The sequence below is a fragment of the Sphaeramia orbicularis genome, chromosome 14, assembly GCF_902148855.1.
Source record: "Sphaeramia orbicularis chromosome 14, fSphaOr1.1, whole genome shotgun sequence".
NCBI lineage: Eukaryota > Metazoa > Chordata > Actinopteri > Kurtiformes > Apogonidae > Sphaeramia > Sphaeramia orbicularis.
Genome location: NC_043970.1, coordinates 20,372,719 through 20,393,696, shown reverse-complemented (window position 1 = coordinate 20,393,696; position 20,978 = coordinate 20,372,719). Strand labels below are relative to the sequence as shown.

At 36.4% G+C, this 20,978-nt stretch overlaps 1 protein-coding gene across 1 annotated transcript in view; it reads right to left on the bottom strand.

Annotated features, from left to right (window-relative positions):
- LOC115432815 (four and a half LIM domains protein 1-like) overlaps nt 1-18,878 on the bottom strand; it is a 29,003-nt gene extending 10,125 nt beyond the window's left edge. The window contains exon 1 of the mRNA XM_030153822.1: nt 18,787-18,878. The gene's annotated coding sequence lies outside the window, so the exon portion shown is untranslated. The remainder of the gene's footprint in view (nt 1-18,786) is intronic.
- Nucleotides 18,879-20,978: the final 2,100 nt, after the last annotated feature.

Genomic DNA, 20,978 nt, shown 5'->3' with positions numbered 1-20,978 from the left:
AGGTGAACACATGAAGGAATGCCTGGCATGACTTATGTGGCCAGATCTGGAACGTTGACAACTCTTTGACAGAACCACACGCACATACTCTCCACTTCTAACACAGACCACTCCCTACGAAAACCACCAAAACCACCGACTGCAGTGTTGGTGTAGCGTGTCAGCACAGATTCATGAGGAAGTTCTGGTTTTCCCTCAAGGACAAAGTTACCATGAGTTTGGGCTGCGTTCACAACGGTTTAAATCCTCCTTTTCCGTGTGTGTTTTTCTTAAACTGTCCTCTAAAGTCAGAGATTAGATTTAGCACTGCAGACAAGGAAATTCAATACCTTATGTTGAAACAGGTGTTTTTCTACACGTTCAAAGCAAATAGAGTGAAATCTAGACAAACTAAGGCAGGTCGTGTCCATCTTAGATAATAATGGGCATTCATTCCGGACACTAAAGGCCAGCACAAACCGTCTAAAAAACAGTTTGTATCCCAAGGCCATAATTGCACTGAATACTGCTGGACATTAACTAATTGTGTGGAATGCTGAATGTTGTCCAGAGTATATGATGATGTTTTATGTGTCTTTTCTACTTCTAGTAACACTCTTTTTTTAGGCTGCTTTTTAGATATTTATGCCGTCAGGGTTTTCCCTTTATATTTTAGTTTTTATACTCTTTTTTATATACATTATCTATATTTTTTTTATGGCACCTAGGACGATTGCACTTTTTGATTTCGTTGTACCTGTATAATGACAATAAAGACATTCTTCTATTCTATTCTATTCTATTCTATTCTATTCTATTCTATTCTATTCTTCATAAGCCTTTATTAACACTACTGCTTTTATCAGTGTGGCTTATTGGTTTGATTCCTGATCAGCCTGTAGCTCTATGGCCAATCTGTGTCTGGTGTCGTCATCTTCGTTAGCAATTTCTTCAAACATCTTCTCTTATGAAACTATTGGTTGAAATTATATCACATTTTAAATGTAGCTTCCTCAGGATAATGTCTACAAAGTTTGATCACAGTTTTGAGACATTTTGATTTTTGAATTTTTCATGAATTTTTTAAATATTACAAATTTGCCTTCACTCATAATGCTCCATATTTTAATGGCTAATAACATGGAAATGGTTACAGATATCAATATAGCTACTATTGAGCACTGATAGGAAGTCATATATGGATTTTCATTTGGGTCCATGCCCTTTGACCTTGAGTGACCTTGAAGGGTCAAACTAAAGGTCACCAATGTTTAGATTTCAATAATCTTCTCCAAAACTACTAATTGGATTGATTTCAAATTTTATATGTAGCTTCCTTGGGACAATTCCACATTTTTCAAAGACTAAACATTTGCCTTTACTTATAACAGGCCATGCTGTGATGGCTTATAACACAGGTGTCAAACATGTGGCCCAGGGGCCAAAACCAGCCCGCCAAAGGTTCCAATCTGGCCTGTGAGATGAATTTACAAAGTGCAAAATTTAAAAATTACCCTGAAGATATTAACAGTCAAGAGCATTAAACTCAAAAATAATAGCATAATAACCTAGAAATAATGACTCCTAATTTTCTTCTTGGTTTAATGTGAGAAAAATAATATGAAGTTATGCCTATAAATAATGGCAACACCAATTTTTTCTCTTTGATTTATTGCAAAGAACATTAAATTCTGATATCCTTTAACAATAAAATGTCAATAACCTGAACAAATATGAACAACCTGGAATGTCTAAAGAAAAATAAGTGCAATTTTAACAATATTCTGCCTATTGTGTGCCTTGGTAGATCCTATCTGTAATGCACATGTATAAATCATAAGTTGAGGCATAATATTGATAAAATTGCTCTTATTTTTCTTCAGAAATTTCAGTTTTTTCCAGTTATTCATATCTTTTTTTGTTTTGGATAGAAATAGTTTCATCATTTAATGTTATTTTTTGTACTAAAAAATTTTGAGTTGTCATTATTTATAGGCTATTATTCTATTATTTTACTGGTTCCGGCCCGCTGGAGATCAAAGTGGGCTGACTATGGCCCCTGAAAGAAAATGAGTTTGACACCCCTGGCTTATAACATGGAAATGATTAGAGATGTCAATAGAGTTACTATTGAGCACTGATAGGAAGTCATATATGGACTTTCATTTAATTAGCTGAGTTCTCCTTCAGTGAAAGTATCACCCACTTCTATTGGAGATTGAGCTCCTGCATCCAGACCACAGGACTGTAACATAGCAACAGAACCTGACGATGTCACAAATTCAACTTGTTATTGATTCTTGATAGAACATGCTGGTGAGATACAGGGCCATTGGTCCTTTTTTTTTTTTTTTTTTTTTTTAGTAGTGGAAAGACTTTCATTGTTAGCTTTTGTACACATTTTTTGAACACATAGAAACAGAATCTTTTCCACCATGACATTCTCTTGTTGTGAGTTTGAGATCATTATTGTTCATGATAATGAGACTGTTACTTACAATGATGATAATTGTTGTAAAAATAACTGTGATTAACAATATAAGTCTCTAGGATTTTATTGATACATCATCCAGACATTGGTCAATATTTGCTGATATCGGCCAATACTGGTTTTGTTTTATCAGATATATTTTCGCTGATGACAGTGGTATTTACAGTACTGTGCAAAAGTTTTAGACCAGTAGGTTTGTTGTTTTGGTAAGAGTCGGTAATCATATACAAACATATTTATCAGTCTTTGTAACACAAATGAAATATAAAAAAGCATAAAAAAAAAAGAATTTCAGATATAAAAAAATACAAAAACAGACTGAAGTATCCAGTATTGATTCTCTTGTATTTAACATGTCCTGAACTCTAACGTACACACACATTATGACATTTACTAAACTAATCTTGTAGTCTGTTACACCAGGTTTCATTCAGCATATGTCCAGCATTTCTTATTGTTTGGATTTTTTTTTGTCTTGGGACTAGACACTAAACACTGTTTCTAGAAGCATTGAAGTCTGTATTTTTATGAGTTTTTAACCGCCGTCCACTGCAAAGGACATTCCATTAAAAATAAAAAGTAAAATCAGAAAAAAGTGTTGCATCATGCTGTTTCACATAAAGGCAATTATTTAATGTAAAAAAGCCCAAACTTTTTCTTACTGGGCCTCAGGAGGTTAATGCCATTTTGTATTTTAATCAAGAGACTGAAAAATAGATACTATGCACATTACAACCATGTAAAAACAACACAATACTGTATTTGTCAGCTGTGTGATATTTTATGTATTTTAACCCTTTCATGCATAGTGGTCACTACAGTGGACAGTTACTCTACAGCTTTAATCTTGTATATTCATGGGTTTTGTTGTTTTAGTTCCATATCAACCAACACAGTGGACACTTATGCATCATCTCATGAATGGCAATTCATACCATTATTGTAACTTTGCTGTTCTTGAGTGGAAATCAATTGTTAATATTTATTTTTTGCATATTATCTCCATGAAGTGAGTAATAACTAGTATTAGAATATGTTAAAATGTGAGAAAACATCAGATTAGCTGCATTAAACATGGTTTCATTTCACTGTTTTCATATCACTGTATGATATTGGGTTTTAAATACATGTTTCTTTGCTTCAAGAATAAAATTCATGGTGTAGCTGAGTGGACATTTTTGTAACTCTATGAAAAACAGGTTGATTTTTAAAAAATTCAATCACATTGGTTCTTTTTTCATGCCTAAAGAGGAATAAAAACACTCAGGAAAAAAATCTTGATTAAGGTTCTCATAATTCATGCATGAAAGGGTTAAGTTTTGTTTTTGTTTTTTTGTTTTTTTCAGTTCAGTTTTAAGGGGGAAAGACTTTAAATAGCTGCTACATTTGTATAATATTTAATAATGATGATATACCTCTGTTAAAAAAGAAATAATAAGTACTGACAAAAACAAAAAAAGAGAAGAAAAAAAAACATTGGTATCAGCCATCAGCCAAAATGTCAAAGTGAATATACTGAAAAAGAATTTGTGCAACTATTGAATCCTTATAATTGACGTTTTATGCAACTAGTATAACAATAACTTATTAATACATATATAGTACACCTTTTATGAGGAAGAACAATTTATTTGCACTGAACAATTTTGACATAAATAACTTAAATAGAGTCTATCTCCGAATTATACAAAGAAATTACTGATACTGAACGTGATGTGGAAATACTGATATTATTTTATCCAGCTGTGTTGATACAAGTAAAGACACAATGATGCAAAATAATTACACAATTAACCAGTTACGTGTTGATTAGGAAATTAATTAACAAGTATTTTGACATTACAGTTTCAGGGATTGTTTTTTTTTTTTAATAAAAGGTAAAAATGGTCTGATTCTATCTTAAATGTGAGTATTTTCTGGTTTCTATCCTGCTCTGAACATGACACATTTGAGAATGTCATGTTTTCCACCATTTTTGGACATTTAATAGCCCGACAATTACTCACCGCTGAATAAAATTATTAGTTCCAGCTCTAACTGTGATATGATGATGACATGATTACATGAGCATTAATAAAAGCAACACGAGCCAATGTTAATGTTATAACTGAGGATTTTTTTTTCTTATTAAAGATCATATGATAAAGCCATTCTTCAACTGTCACACACATCTAGCTTAAATAACACGGGAAACAAAAATAATGAAAGATGAATAAAAACAAGCCTAAGCAATAAAAGTCACTGCAGGGTTAAGAATGTCAACTGATGACAAGGCATGTAATTAAAACGTCCCCTTCAGGCTATGTTGTATTTAGGTTGTTTATCACAGATTCATGACTCAGGTTAAAGTTTCTACTGTGTACAAATAACTTCTTTACACTTTGACAAACAATACAGCTATAAACGGAGGATACCGATACTCAGGTTTGACATTCATCTTCCTTTTCGAGGCCTGTTAATTCATCACCTATTAGTGGAAAATCCAGCAGCAGGATGTTTGTGGACCGGGTGAGGTTACTCATCCATCTTTGCCGAAAGACAGCAAGTTCAGACAAACAGTCCACTGCTATTGTTCGCTTCTTTTCATACTCCAGCTGCACAGAAAAACACGTATTGGTATATTGTGTAATAGGTCACAGGCAGATGCAAGACTCTGTATGTCAAAGCAATAATAATCCTCGGCTATTGGCGTGTTGAGAACGTTATCTGATGGGAGCTGAACAATGGCTGGCAGGAAGGGAGCCAGTATCCACACAAGTCTGCAGAAAATAAATCACATTTCACTGACGTCAGCTGCCTCTCGGGACACTGCTGTTGCATGTCTTACCTTATTTTACCGCAATAAATTCCTGCTGTGTCATAGCACGACAGCAGGTATACTTCATTTTTTTTCTACGCGGACTGCCAATAAAAACTCTTTGTAATGATCTCTATGGAAACAGTTAAATGTAGAATTAAACTTTGGTGAAATCAAAGCTTCAGCCAAGGACAACTGCGCATATGTGTGTACTTGTATTAATCATAGAGTGAGGACATAAATCCATTCTCACACTCCCATTATGCAGACTTATTTCCCAGATGGGGATGAAAAGAAGTTCCCCCCCAATATGCGCCATGACGTCCTTGTAAAGACTACTTTTTTGGGGTTTAAATGCTCTCTGTGACAGTTACAACTGAGTTAATATATACTGACGGTCAATAGAAACTTTGAGGTAGAAATGTCTGCATAGTTCTACTTGTAGGGGGGTTGTAATTATTCATTGTGGATTTATTGATGACTTAGTGCTCGGGTAGTTGAGATAATGATGAGTTGTCGTGTTGTCACGGTTCATTGCTCATGGGTTGGTCTCTTTGCAAAAGTGGACCAAATACACATTGAGCAATACTCAGTGGGGATATACACAATTTGAGGATTGGTTTTGAAGGCCTATGTAAAGGCCCAAAAAAGGCCACCATTGTTAGTGCAGTGAACGGCATCATGCCACATCTATCACGTGAACAACGTCTCCGGGCACTGGGTATGGTGGAGGCCGGTTTGAGCTCCAGTGATATAGCCAGGCCTATGGGCTGTTCCCAACCCACAATCAGAAACCTGGTTGAACGCCACAACACCACAGGCTCTGTTGACCATAGACCGCGTCCAGGGAGAGAGAGAGTGACAACTCCTGACCAGGACCGCTACTGTTGTGACTTTGTGTTTGGCAGGTGCCATTTTTTTTTGTTAAGTTTTTTGTTTTGAAATTATTCTTGAAACTTTAGACTTTTGTTTCTGTATGCCAAATCCTAAACAAATGATTCATATGAAAAAATTCCAGTTTAGGGTTTCAAAATAAAAATTATGTCGAAAAATATGGTCTCAAAGTTTTCATTGACTGTGAGTGTATAATATTCAGTTCTTCAAAGAAGTATATATAGTAACTAGTATGTGACCTGTGGGGAACCAGGGGTTGTAGATGTAGTTTTTATGCTGAGTTGTCACATAAAAATTGGCCGTTTCTCAATACACCTTCTTGTCTGTTCTCGTGTTCTCGTGAAACGTCATCAGTCGTGTCCCTAGTACTGTTCCAATTGCAAGTGCACATAAACTAAGAACACATCGAATACCCAGATGTTGTTCTTGTCAGCTAGCTTAAACCAAGGATGCACTGGTCGGTGACTCATGTAGATTTGGCTGGGATATAATTCCCAAGATGGAGTTTGTGCTGATTCGACCATGAGCCAGGCGGCTGTGCCCAGCTGAACCGATGACATGTATTACAGTTTTGAAAAAAGTACAAAATGTGTAAATGACATGTAAATACTAGTAGAAATGTATTGAAATCAAATCGAGTGACATTGTGGTGATTTGAGGGAAATACATTATGGAACAGATGGAGTAAATACAGCAGCTCGCCGAGTTCGCAAGAAAGTACTCTGCGCTCTTGGTACTGAGAAACGACCATTGTTTGGTAAGTCATTCTTTAAAATGTAAACGACAGCAGGAGTTCTCTGTAAGTACCAGGACGTACCTTACCTCCCTATATATATATCAGTCTGTCTCTCTCTCTTACATGTCACTCAGTACACACTCAGTATACACTCAGTACACACTCAGTACACACTCAGTACACACTCAGTACACACACTCAGTATATACTCAGTACACACTCAGTACACACTCAGTACACACTCAGTACACACTCAGTACACACACTCAGTATATACTCAGTACACACTCAGTACACACTCAGTACACGCACTCAGTATGGCTGCAGACACCAATGTTAATACAGATGTGTTGGGACTATGGGAGTAAATGTGGTGTTCCTGTTTTTAACTTCATTTCCCATTATGCAGCGCGGTATTGCGCTTCTGTGATTGTACAGCAATTGTATTCCAAAATGACTAGTATCTCTAAAAATATTGGTCCTGTCAACTTTTCAGAATTCCACAAAACCATAGTGGAATTTCAGTCACAATTTTGGCTGCGTGGAATTCCAAAAAGGTCTAAGTGACGGTTTGGTATCAGTTTTGGTTTGGTATGTAAACAGACGGCTTTTGATGGAGTCAACTTCGAAGTTGTTCACTGTGAGGGAAGTGATTCAGGTGCGTAATCATGGAACGACTAACAGATTAGTGATACTTGGGCTATCACTCGGGATTTACAGAATGGATGAAAAATTGGTGAGGAATGTCACTGCTTTAGTGATAGGTTTGACTGAAAAAGTCACTTTTTCTACAGTTTTCTCTGGTTGTGATATAACAACAATCAACTTTAATCTGAGCCTCTGTGAACATCTACATGATCAGTAATTAAATACAGGCCAATACCAGATTTTCACACAAAAGAATGCAAAATATGGAGGATAACATTATAATAATGAGTGATGAATCACTTCAGAAATAGAGGAAAATTCATTTGGGAACTGCCATAAAAATAGCACTGGGTCTTTAAGGGTTAAAACAGAAAACAGAAGTTTCAGAAAAATATAATAACTTAATGTAAAAACAAGTGTCAACAGCCACTGTCATTTATCAAATTACATGGGTTTTATTGGTGAATTGTTCCATTTAATGACGCTGAAAAGCTGAGAAACAGCCTTATACCTGAATTATTTACATGTATTGATAGGATTAGTGGTTTAATGGTTTTACAGTATTTTAGTGGATGGTTTTGGTTGCTGGTGGCTGTTTAGGTTTTTAAGGCTTAACCCTGTGGCTTTTCTTTGGTACATTTCTTATGTGTTTTTTAATATTTTACTCTATGTTTTAATGTCTTTCGTGCATCTGTCAACCTTATGCTGTCTGTAAAAGTGCTCCATAAATCACCTTTACTTACATGAAATATTTGCGACTTTTGTCTGAACTGGACTAATTTCATTGCAGCTCCCAGTCATTTGTTTCCAGTCCTTTCCTGACTCGCTCTTTTACTCTTTGCTGTTGAAGTGTTTGCATTGCTCCCTCCCCTCCGCTGTTTCCAGCCTCTTAGTCCTAACAATTAGAGCTTGGCATGGTTACATATCTGCGGTGTTATGATAAGGCACAGAGAGACCACGTCATGTACTGTGGACAAAAGGACAACTGGAAAATGAGGACGTAAACAAAAACAAACACTGAAATAAGAGGTGGAATCAGCTGAGTACATGCAGAACATGTGAAACAGAGAGTGTGGGTGTGTGTGTGTGTTGGCATGAGCTTATCGCTGAAGAATGTAGTGGAAAACTGAGTAACAGGAAGTCTGTATCAGGATGGTGAAGTTGGCACAATCCAACTACACACAGATTTTTTATTTGCCCAGACTACTACTGTACTAACTGTATCTACATTAAAATATCATGAAAGTCTGCAGATGTTACATTCAACATGTGACCTGTTGTAGAAAAATGTCTTTAATTATGAACCTGGTTTTGCAGTCAGTCTAAAACCTCTCCACCTGGGGACCTTCTGGTGGCTAAAACAGATTCCAGCTGCAAACCTGAATGTTTATTTTATTGTGCTGTAATCTTCAAGGACTGAGACCACCACGTATGGTAGGGATGCACCAATACCACTTTTTTCCAAACCAAGTACAAGTACTTACATTTAAGTACTTGCCAATACCGAGTACCTATATGAGTACTTCTTAATACCATTACAGTTCTTAGTTACTTTTGAAAATGTGCTTTATTTTTTTTTGTTTGTCTGTTTGTCTTTTTTTTGTTTGTTTGTTTTTGTGGGGGTTTTTGCTTGCTGTTTTTTCTTGTTTGTCTTTTTTACATTTGATTTTTGTATTTTTATATATATATTTTCTTATAACTATATCCTGATGTATCACTGCAAAATGTTTAATGCGTGAAAAGAAAGAAAAAACAACAAAAAGTGTATCACAAAAAAAAAAAGAAAAAGTGCTTTATTGTCATTGTCATTAGTCTGACTGGAACAAAGTGCTGCTACTGACATTTAATGTGTTGGAAAGAGTGTTTCTCAATCAATCCACCAGGGGGCGCCGCTCTTAATTAACCATACTGGACAAATACCATGAAGAAGAGTAGAGTTTTTTGAGAAGAAGAAAATCAGTAATAATAAACATGGAGATGACAGAGGAAGTAACACTAATACAGATACTAATGTTGATATTGATGAGTGTAGTTGTCCTAAATCTGTCAGTAGTTTTTCTCTAAGTCACACAGTCGCTCTTTGAACAGATCCTCTACCTCCACGGTTCCCGCTGGTATTCTCCATCTGGGTACGCATCCACGAGCACCTGGAAAATGGATGGAATGTACGCTGCGTCCGTATCTGTCTGTGTCTTTAACGTTACTTGCAGTCAGCGTTACTTTTGTCACCGTCATTTATTTTGAAAAATCTCCACACTGCTGACATTACTACTCCGCTGCGTACCTGCTGCGCTTAACTGCGAATGTCACGCTGACGTAAGTGGTATCGGTGCTTTTGTATCAGAGTACTTTTACAAGTATGAGTACAAGTAATCACGCTGAGTATCGGACCCGATACTGGTATCAGTAGCGGTGCATCCCTAATCTATGGCTAAAAAAACTATTGAACCCCTAACCATGAGCTTTGAAAGTCAGATAAAGTGGATTTTCTCAGCTTTCTGGTGAATATTATAAAGGTCTCATTTGGACGTTTGGAGACTCCATCAGGAATGTGTTCAGCCTGTAACATTGTGTAACTTAGATTCATTATCATTTCTTAATTTGAGCAAATAAATGTCTGTAACTTACTAAGGAAAGGCTAAAGCGTCTGTTATAAACAAGAAAAATTTACAAGGATACACATTAGATGATTGCTGTCTCTTTCTTTTTCTCTTGTTTATGTACTTTGTTTCAAAAGTGCACTTTTTTTGAGGTTTTTAGGTTTAGAAGTAGATACTACTACATGAATACAATGGTTTCTAATTTTTTTTCTCCAAAATTCCCATATAAACAGTGTTTTTGTTTGTTTTTTCTTGCATTTTATTGTTTGAACTTTCCCCCCCAAAAAATGGAGTATTACATTAAACTCAATGGAAAAAAAAAAAACAGTAAAGCAAGAAAGGCATGTCATATGAAACAGAATACAGAAGTTTCATTAAAAAGATGCAAATACGACAAGAATTACATCAGTTAAACTAGAAGCAGTCAGAGAGCGCAGACTTCCTCCAAGGCCGATATCAGCACCCCCCCCCCGCCACCCAATCACCACCAAAATTTAATCATTTGTTCCTTGGGCCAGTATCAACATTTCCTGAAATTTTCATCCAAATCTGTCAATAACTTTTTGAGTTATCTTGCACACGGACAGACAAACCAACGCCAGCAAAAACATAACCTCCTTGGCAGAGGTAACAACACTGACAAATCTAAAATCCTCGTCTGTTTCATGAAATTGCTGTCCCTAATAGAGAAACCTTGAAACTTGAATATTAAAAAACATCACATTTTTATATTTATTTCCCGTAAATGTATTAATAATCCCACAAATATATACATTTTCCTGTGATGTATTAATTTTCTTACTTAAACCAAATGAAACTGAGCTTCTCCTGAATCAGATGATGTTGATATAATAGATAAACTTAAGAAAAACTGTGAAAAAAACACAAAAAAAACCCAAGTACAGGTCTGTCACCACATTAACTGTCAAGTTAAAATATTGTAATTGATTAACTTGACGTTTGAAGTTGACTATGAATGCATTTCTACACTGATTGACAGTTGAGATAAACTGCAGATTTAGGCTATTAACAACACCTTTCACACTCCACGCAGCCATCTGATCCATGTTATTACAAAAATATTGATTAGAGCAGCTTTAAAGCTCATGGTGCAGCTGCAGCCCAACCCCAGTGGAAGCATTCCCAGTGCTGATTCCATTAATACTGTCTCAAAATAAATACACATCAGTGATTTAACCCGTCCGGCTAAACATTTGCTCACCACATCAGCCTGCGAAGTAAAATAATTGTTTTATTTGGCTCCGGAATGCCACATTCCAGACAGAAAAATAAGTTATGTTGCACGAGTTCGAAGCATGTCCCGCTACAACGAGGCAGAATAACGATATTACCAGATTAGAGATATTCGACTCCTTCACTTTAGTCTGTTCTGAGTCTCTACGTATGAGTTCTGCTCTCTGTTTTCTTATTCAGATGTCTGTCAGAGCAGAGCAGCTGACAAAACTAGAAGAGGATAGCACGTAAAAAAAGAAATGCATAACCAATTTCCATTTCCATGAGTATCCATGTCCGTGTGTGTGTGTTTTAGAGACCCTCCAGACTACAGTACAAGAACATAACCACTGTACTACCCAGCGTCCTCTGCCAGCAGTAAAATTTAGTGTTCAGAAGATCCCATGGGACTGCTAAGCCCTCAGCGCTGCCTTAAAGGCTGTCCTGCTTCCAAACCTAAGCCCACTCCTCCATAAATCTCCAAACAGCAAAACCTCTGCAAATCTCAGTTTCTGACCATCCTGACCCTAATAAACCCTCAGCTGAACTTTTTAAACAGCTAAAATTTGCTTAGAGGTCTTATTTCTGTCTTTGTGCATAAGAAATCAATATAAGTCAATCCCCAAAGGAACTTTGTGTTGGTAAATGCAAGTTATGCAAATTTACAGGATCTCAGTTCTGTTGCAACATGTTGATGGTCATATGAACTATGTTTTCAGCTCAAAAATGTCCAGTTTCATCACAATTAATGCTATATTTTCATATCACAAATGGCCAAGTTATATTTTAACTGAATTTACCTGAAAAACAAATATTCTATTCTTTTAGATTTCCCATTTTTTCTTACAAGATTATATACTACATATCACATGTTTTATTTTTACAGGTTCAATATGGAGTATGGTGCTGATCCATCCTGCTTATGTTACGCCAATACATACATTAAGAATGTCACACGTCATTTTTTAAATAACAGTTTTCTAATAATAAGCATTTTTATAAAGAAATAACAATTCTATATTGTTATTTACTCTTTAGTATGATGATAAACTATACAATAAATAATTCTGATCCTAGTTTTTGCGCAGGGATCATTAGTGTAAACGGTGACATGGCTGCCGAGCATCAGTATAATGGGATCTGTAACAACCATGTCACATCTGTCCACTGCCACATTTTGTGTTTTTGTGTCAGCTGTTATTGTTTTAGATCCACAATACTAACATTTATGAATAAGAGGAGAATTAGCAATATAAGTTTATATAAGTTTATTCCTAATAAAGTACTGGTACTGACCAGAGCATCATGGGTAATGTCACGTCCGTCCACCAGCAAAAGTTTTCACATACACGTGCTATTGAAAATCCAATATTTCTGAAAATATAGCTTCCACTGTCAAATAATATCAGTAGTCTGTGCACAAATGTATTAGCATTATTTCAACACAGTTCTATGCATTTTTTTACAACTTTTTTTTGACAAAAATGGACACTCATTTGACCCCCTAAGTCACAGGTGTCAAACTCCGGTCCTCGAGGGCCGGTATCCTGCATGTCTTAGATGTTTCCCTCTTCCAGCACACCTGACGGTCGTTATCAGGCTTCTGCAGAATTGGATGATAGGCTTATCATTTGAATCAGGTGTGTTGGAAGAGGGAAACATCTAAAACATGCAGGATACCAGCCCTTGAGGATCTGAGTTTGACACCCCTGCCCTAAGTAAATTTTAGCCATAAACAACGTTTAAAGGTTCAGTGTGTGATATTTAGTGACATCTAGTGGTGAAGGTGCAGAGTGCAGCCAAAATACTCCCCACTCCAACCCCTGTGGTGGTTGAAACAGTGTTTGTTTTGTTTAACCCTCCATATCATATTTTTTATTTTTTAATATATAATTTTGTACATATTAAGAATCTCTTTTTTTTTTTTTTTGCATATTTTTATGATAGTTTTATTCTACCCTACTTTATATATTCTGTTTTACATTTCATTGTTTTATCTCTTTTTCTTACGCTATGAAACCCAAACCTGGGTAACTATATTTTGTTCTATCAAGTACTATTGACTGAATGACAATAAAGTTGAGTCTGAGTCTTTAACCCTTTAAATGCCATGTTTGCAATGTAAGCAAACCATATTTTTGATGCCAAAACACAAAAAAAATATATTACATAAAAACTGGGTTACTTTTTTTTTTCTTTTTGCTGCCTGGCAATGTCAGTGATTAACAGAAACATTGGTTAATATATATTATCAAATTTGGTCCACACTCAAATAATAATAAGGGACGGTAATGTACTTTAGCAGAACGCTACATGTGACACACTGAAAAAAGACGTTTGTTCTGAATCACAATTGACTCAGTCTGTTAAAACAGCTCAGTCCAAGACAACAAAACACTAAAATTCTTACTGATTATACAGACCCACTATTGATATACAGACCCACTGTAACCCTGAATAAGGTAGCATAGCAAAAAATTAAGTTGATGAACTTAAAATTTAAATGATTTCAAAGCTTAAATTATTTGGATTTGATGTCCAAATATATGTCTAACTTTTGCTCCATAAATTCCATGCTTGATTAAAAATGTGCACAAAGGATATAAATAAAAGGAGAAAAAACATGGCTAAATGCATTGTATTTATAAAGTATATCATCAAAAATGTAAAACAAAATTAGCCTTTCAATTTGGCCATTTTATCTGAACTATTTATTCACTGAAACCGAACTTAAACCTTTGAAATATTCTTACCAGAGCATCTGTATTTACTGTTTGTTAACATGTATTTTCTTCCCTGTTTATAACTCTTCATAGGATGGAATATGATGAGTTAAATACTGCATCATAATCTGGATGTTAAGTTGTTTTTTTACCTTTTGTACACCTTACAAGTGTCTTAAGTTGATTTAACACATCAGACCTGGTTTTCAGTAACTCATCTTAAATCTTCTTAAGCTCCATATTCTCCATCCCTTGAACTCCACATCTCTATTAAAATAAAATAAAAAATCCCTAGATTCTCATCAGGGATCGATGAAAAGTCGACTATAAAAAGAGGCCGTCCTTCATTTCCATTCTGCCCTCTTAAAGTCACAACAGGCAAAACACAACAGGGAGTTACCGTGACGTGAAGTCAGACAAATTGCATAAAGTTTTACGACGCTGTGATGTATTTTATGGGACTGAGCTCATGATAATTTCTTTAACATGCAGGCACCAGCTTCAAGTAAAACCAAAAACTCCCTGTGGTATTCTTGTGTGTGTGTGTGTGTGTGTGTGTGTGTGTGTGTGTGTGTGTGTGTGTGTGTGTATGTGTGTTTGTGTGTGTGTGTGTATGAGAGAGAGAGAGAGAGAGGTCAGACACACATATGGGTCTTGGTTTTCATACAGTACAACTCCTAACTTCGATGTTTATTATCTTACAACCAAAGCAGATATGCTAAGGTTATATTTTTGCCCTAGTTACAGTTGATTATGGTTATTTCCAAACATCCAGTATTAGGGTGTGTGTGTGTGTGTGTGTGTGTGTGTGTGTGTGTGTGTGTGTGTGTGTGTGTGTGTGTGTGCGCAGCTCTGGAAAAGGTCAGTTTCTCCTTTCATTCTGAGTCATTCAACACTGTAAATGACCTTTTTTTCTTTATCACTGTAATAATAATCACATGCTGTATTTGTGCCATCTGTGGCATCCAAAGTGTGTGTGTTCAAGGTGGAAAAATGTCAGTCACACATGAGTTTTTTATTTAATTTAACCCTTAAAAACCCAAAAGCATCTACTGATCTAAAATGTTTTAACTTTTGAACCACTAATCCTATAAGTACAGTGAAATAATTCAGGTAAAATGCAGTTCCTCATCATTTCAGATGTGTTTTTCTGATGCAGCCATAGTCTCTGTAGCATCGGTTCATGTATTCTGACAAATGATGAGGGTTGTAGATGCTGTTTTTATGTAGAATCAATTATGTATCTTGCTGAAAAAGTCATGTTTCATTCAGTTTTCTCTGTTTTGACATAATAGCGTGTGTATTTACTGAGCTTTTATTAACATCTACATGTATACATACATACATATATATATATATATATATATATATATATATATATATATACATACACATAAACATATGTTTTTACAGACTGTATTCCTGTACATATCCACTCACTGTATAAATACCTCAATTTGCACTTTCTGTACATACTACAAAGTAAAACCCACTGTAAATAATATATACATATACATACAGGGGTTGGACAAAATAATGGAAACACCTTCACCTCAAGATGATAACACCCCAATCCATACAGCTAGAATTGTTAAAGAATGGCATGAGGAACATTCTAATGAAGTTGAGCATCTCGTATGGCCGGCACAGTCCCCAGACCTCAACATTATTGAGCATTTATGGTCAGTTTTAGAGATTCAAGTAAGACGTCGATTTCCACCGCCATCGTCTCTAAGAGTTGGAGGGTATTCTAACTGAAGAATGGCTTAAAATTCCTTTGGAAACAATTCACAAGTTGTATGAATCAATACCTCGGAGAATTGAGGCTGTAATTGCAGCAAAAGGCGGACCTACACCATATTAAATTATATTTTGTTGATTTTTTTAAGGTGTTTCCATTATTTTGTCCAACCCCTGTATATTTTTAATAGACCGGACCCACACACCCCACTCACTGTATAAAAACTCCAGTTTGCACTCTGTACATATCACATTGTAAATCCACTGTAAATCTCCACCCATTGTTATCTTTGTCTCCAGTGGACTGTTTGTCTATATTGTGTCTAGGTCCACATGTTGTCTGGGTTCATGTCAAAACTATGTCGTGAGCAATGTAAAAACCAAAGTCAAATTCCTTGTATTTGTTCACATACTTGGCCAATAAAGCTGATTCTGATTTCAGTAATGAACCCATAAAGACCCAAACAGCCATTGGTGACCAACATCATCTACTGATATAAAATATTTAATACCTGTTGATCCACTAATCCTATCAAAACATGTAAATAATTAGTATAAATTGCAGTTTGTCATCTTTTCATGGTCATCAGATATAACCCATTTGGACGTTCAGAGGCTCCGTAGTGAACGTGGAAACACCGTCATCTTCTACAACATTGATTCACCAGTAAAACCCATGGAGTTGGATCAATGACAGAGGATGGAGACACTTGTTTTTACATTCAGTGACTGAAATCATTGCTGAAAAAGCCACTTTTTCTTCAGTTTTCTCTGTTTCTAATACAATAACCCTCACATTTAATCTGAGCTTTAATGAACACCTACGTGATCAGTTAATTAAATATAGGAAAAGACCTGATTTTCACTGAAAAGAATGTAAAATATAGAAGAAAATATCATAATAAATGGTGATACATCACTCAAGAAAGCTTAAATAGAGAGAAAATTTTATTTGGGAACTGCCACAGAAATAGCACTGGGTCTGTATGGGTTAAATTATTCTTTTTAGCCATGAAGCACATTTCCAAAAACTTAAAGAAATGCTTCATAACTTAAAATGTCAACAAGAAACACATACAATTTTACAGGATAAAAGACATCTCTGTGCTTATTTAAACTATTACAGGATTTACATAATAGGATAATATTATAATAAATGGTGATAAGTCACTTTGGAAAGACAAAATGGCTCAAATTTGCTCAGAGGTCTTATTTCTGTCTTTGTGCATAAGAAATCAATATAAGTCAATCCCCAAAGGAACTTTGTGTTGGTAAATGCAAGTTATGCAAATTTACAGGATTTCAGTTCTGTTGCAACATGTTGATGGTCATATGAACTATGTTTTCAGGTCAAAAATGTCCAATTTCATCACAATTAATGCTATATTTTCATGTCACAAATGGCCAAGTTACATTTTAACTGAATTTACCTGAAAAACAAATGTTCTATTCTTTTAAATTCCCCAATTTTTCTTACAAGATTATATCCTACATATCACGTTTTATTTTTACAGGTTGCAATATGGAGTATGGTGCTGATCCATCCTGCTTATGTTACGCAAATACATACATTAAGAATGTCACACGTCATTTTTTAAATCAACAGTTTTCTAATAATAAGCATTTTTATAAAAAAAAAATTCTATATTGTTATTTACTCTTTAGTATGATGATAAACTATACAATAAATAATTCTGATCCTAGTTTTTGCACAGGGATCATTTGTGGAAACGGTGACATGGCTGCTGAGCATCAGTATGATGGGATCTGTAACAACCATGTCACATCTGTCCACTGCCACATTTTGTGTTTTTGTGTCAGCTGTTATTGTTTCAGATCCACAATACGAACATTTATGAATAAGAGGAGAATTAGCAATAGTAAGTATATAAGTTTATTCCTAATAAAGTACTGGTACTGACCAGAGCATCATGGGTAATGTCACGTCCGTCCACCAGCAAAAGTTTTCACATACACGTGCTATTGAAAATCCAATATTTCTGAAAATATAGCTTCCACTGTCAAATAATATCAGTAGTCTGTGCACAAATGTATTAGCATTATTTCAGCACAGTTCTATGCATGTCTTACAACTTTTTTTTTTTTTGACAAAAATGGACACTAATTTGACCTCCTAAGTAAATTTTAGTTGAAAAAAATGTATCTGAAAGTTGTAGCAAAAACAGTTGTGGGTAAAATACCTGATTTTCACTGAAAAACTGCTAATAAAAAAATATTAATATGACTGTCGATAAGTAACTTGGAAATGGTTAAATGTAGAGGAAAAATACATTTGGAAGGAAACACAAAAATAGTTCTGGGTCCTTATGGGTTATGAAAAGACAATAGTTCTAGTGTAGTAAACACAAGTATGAGCACACACACTCTGGACACAATGAAAAATAGCCATACAGGAATTTTAATTGACCTCTGTGAAGCATTTTTTAGTCTCAGCGGTTCCATCAGTGAGTGAAAAAAGGGCCTCCTAACTGGAAACAGATTTCAGAAGCAGACCAGGCTTCCACAAGTCAGCATGTAACTGTAGATCTAACACACACACACACACACACACACACACACACACACACACACACGGACAGAAAGACAGCCAACGCCCCAGACAACTTTAAGGCTTGTTTCCTGTGAAGTGTGTATGAAATCAAACTTGTGAAAAGAGGAACACAGTCCATTCCACACACACACACACACACACACACACACACACACACACACACACACACACACACACAACAGATGGTCTGCACTGAGCTCTAAGTCCAGTAAACCCAGTCTGTGCATCCTAAAGTGCACCAGCAGCACCAGTACCAGGCTCAGAAACCTCCCAGTACACGGTAGCCCTGCACTAACCCCTGTAGTCCAGATCCAGACCGGATTAAAGGCTAGCTGACCCGGTGCGAGCAGCGGGCCTTCAGCACGAGTCTTACCGGCTTTGGGGTGATGTCTGCGGCGAGGATGACCGGCGCTGTCGGCAGCCTGTGGAGGCTGCGGAACTGTGCGTCAGACACTTTATAATCAGCAGCAACAAGTTACACACATGACCGGACTCACACCGGAACTACATGGATAGGCCTTCATAATAAAACCGGAAGTAAAGAGGATTCTGCTTTCAAAATAAAGGCCTGTCTGGGGACACCCTTAAAATTCATACAATATCAAATCTTTTTGTTCTTTTCTTTCTGTTTTGTTGTTTGAAAAAGTATGGCTGCATCAGACAGAGACAAATGCTAATTATTTTTTTGGTTTATTCAAAAAAAAAAAAATGCCTATGTACAGTACAGGCCAAAAGTTTGGACACACCTTCTCATTCTTTGCATTTTCTTTATTTTCATGACTATTTACATTGTAGATTCTCACTGAAGGCATCAAAACTATGAATGAACACATGTGGAATTATGTACTTAACAAAAAAGTGTGAAATAACTGAAAACATATCTTATATTCTAGTTTCTTCAAAGTAGCCACCCTTAGCTCTGATGACTGCTTTGCACACTCTTGGCATTCTCTTGATGAGCATCAAGAGGTAGTCACCTGAAATGGTTTCCTAACAGTCTTGAAGAAGTTCCCAGAGATGCTTAGCACTTGTTGGCCCTTTTGCCTTCACTCTGCGGTCCAGCTCACCCCAAACCATCTCGATTGGGTTCAGGTCCGGTGACTGTGGAGGCCAGGTCATCTGGCGCAGCACTCCATCACTCTCCTTCTTGGTCAAATATCCCTCACACAGCCTGGAGGTGTGTTTGGGGTCATTGTCCTGTTGAAACATAAATGATGGTCCAACTAAACGCAAACCGGATGGAATGGCATGTCACTTCAGGATGCTGTGGTAGCCATGCTGATTCAGGTTGCCTTCAATCTTGAATAAATCCCCAACAGCGTCACCAGCAAAGCACCCCCACACCATCACACCTCCCCCTCCATGCTTCACGGTGGGAACCAGGCATGTAGCATCCATCCGTTCACCTTTTCTGCGTCGCACAAAGACACGGCGGTTGGATCCAAAGATCTGAAATTTGGACTCATCAGACCAAAGCACAGATTTCCACTGGTCTAATGTCCATTCCTTGGGTTTCTTGGCCCAAATAAATCTCTTCTGTTTGTTGCCTCTCCTTAGCAGTGGTTTCCTAGCAGCTATTTGACCATGAAGGCCTGATTCACGCAGTCTCCTCTTAACAGTTGTTGTAGAGATGTGTCTGCTGCTAGAGCTCTGTGTGGTATTCATCTGGTCTCTAATCTGAGCTGCTGTTAATTTGCGATTTCTGAGGCTGGTGACTCAGATGAACTTATCTTCAGCATCAGAGGTGACTCTTGGTCTTCCTTTCCTGGGGCGGTCCTCATGTGAGCCAGTTTCGTTGGAGTGCTTGATAGTTTTTGCGACTGCACTTGGGGACACATTCAAAGGTTTTGCAATTTTCTAGACTGACTGACCTTCATTTCTTAAAGTAATGATGGCCACTCGTTTGTCTTTACTTAGCTGATTGGTTCTCGCCATAATATGTATTCTAACAGTTGTCCAATAGGGCTGTCAGCTGTGCATCAACCTGACTTCTGCACAACACAACTGATGGTCCCAACCCCATCAATAAGGCAAGAAATTCCACGAAGTAACCCTGATGAGGCACAGCTATGAAGTGGAAACCATTTCAGGTGACTACCTCTGGAAGCTCATCAAGAGAATGCCAAGAGTGTGCAAGGCAGTCATCAGAGCTAAGGGTGGCTACTTTGAAGAAACTAGAATATAAGAGATGTTTTCAGTTATTTCACACTTTTTTGTTAAGTACATAATTCCACATGTGTTCATTCATAGTTTTGATGCCTTCAGTGAGAATCTACAATGTAAATAGTCATGAAAATAAAGAAAATGCGAAGAAGGAGAAGGTGTGTCCAAACTTTTGGCCTGTACTGTATATCAGTTAAAATTTGCTTAGAGGTCTTATTTCTGTCTTTGTGCATAAGAAATCAATATAAGTCAATCCCCAAAGGAACTTTGTGTTGGTAAATGCAAGTTATGCAAATGTGCAGGATTTCAGTTCTGTTGCAACATGTCGATGGTCATATGAACTATGTTTTCAGCTCAAAAATGTCCAATTTCATCACAATTAATGCTATATTTTCATGTTAC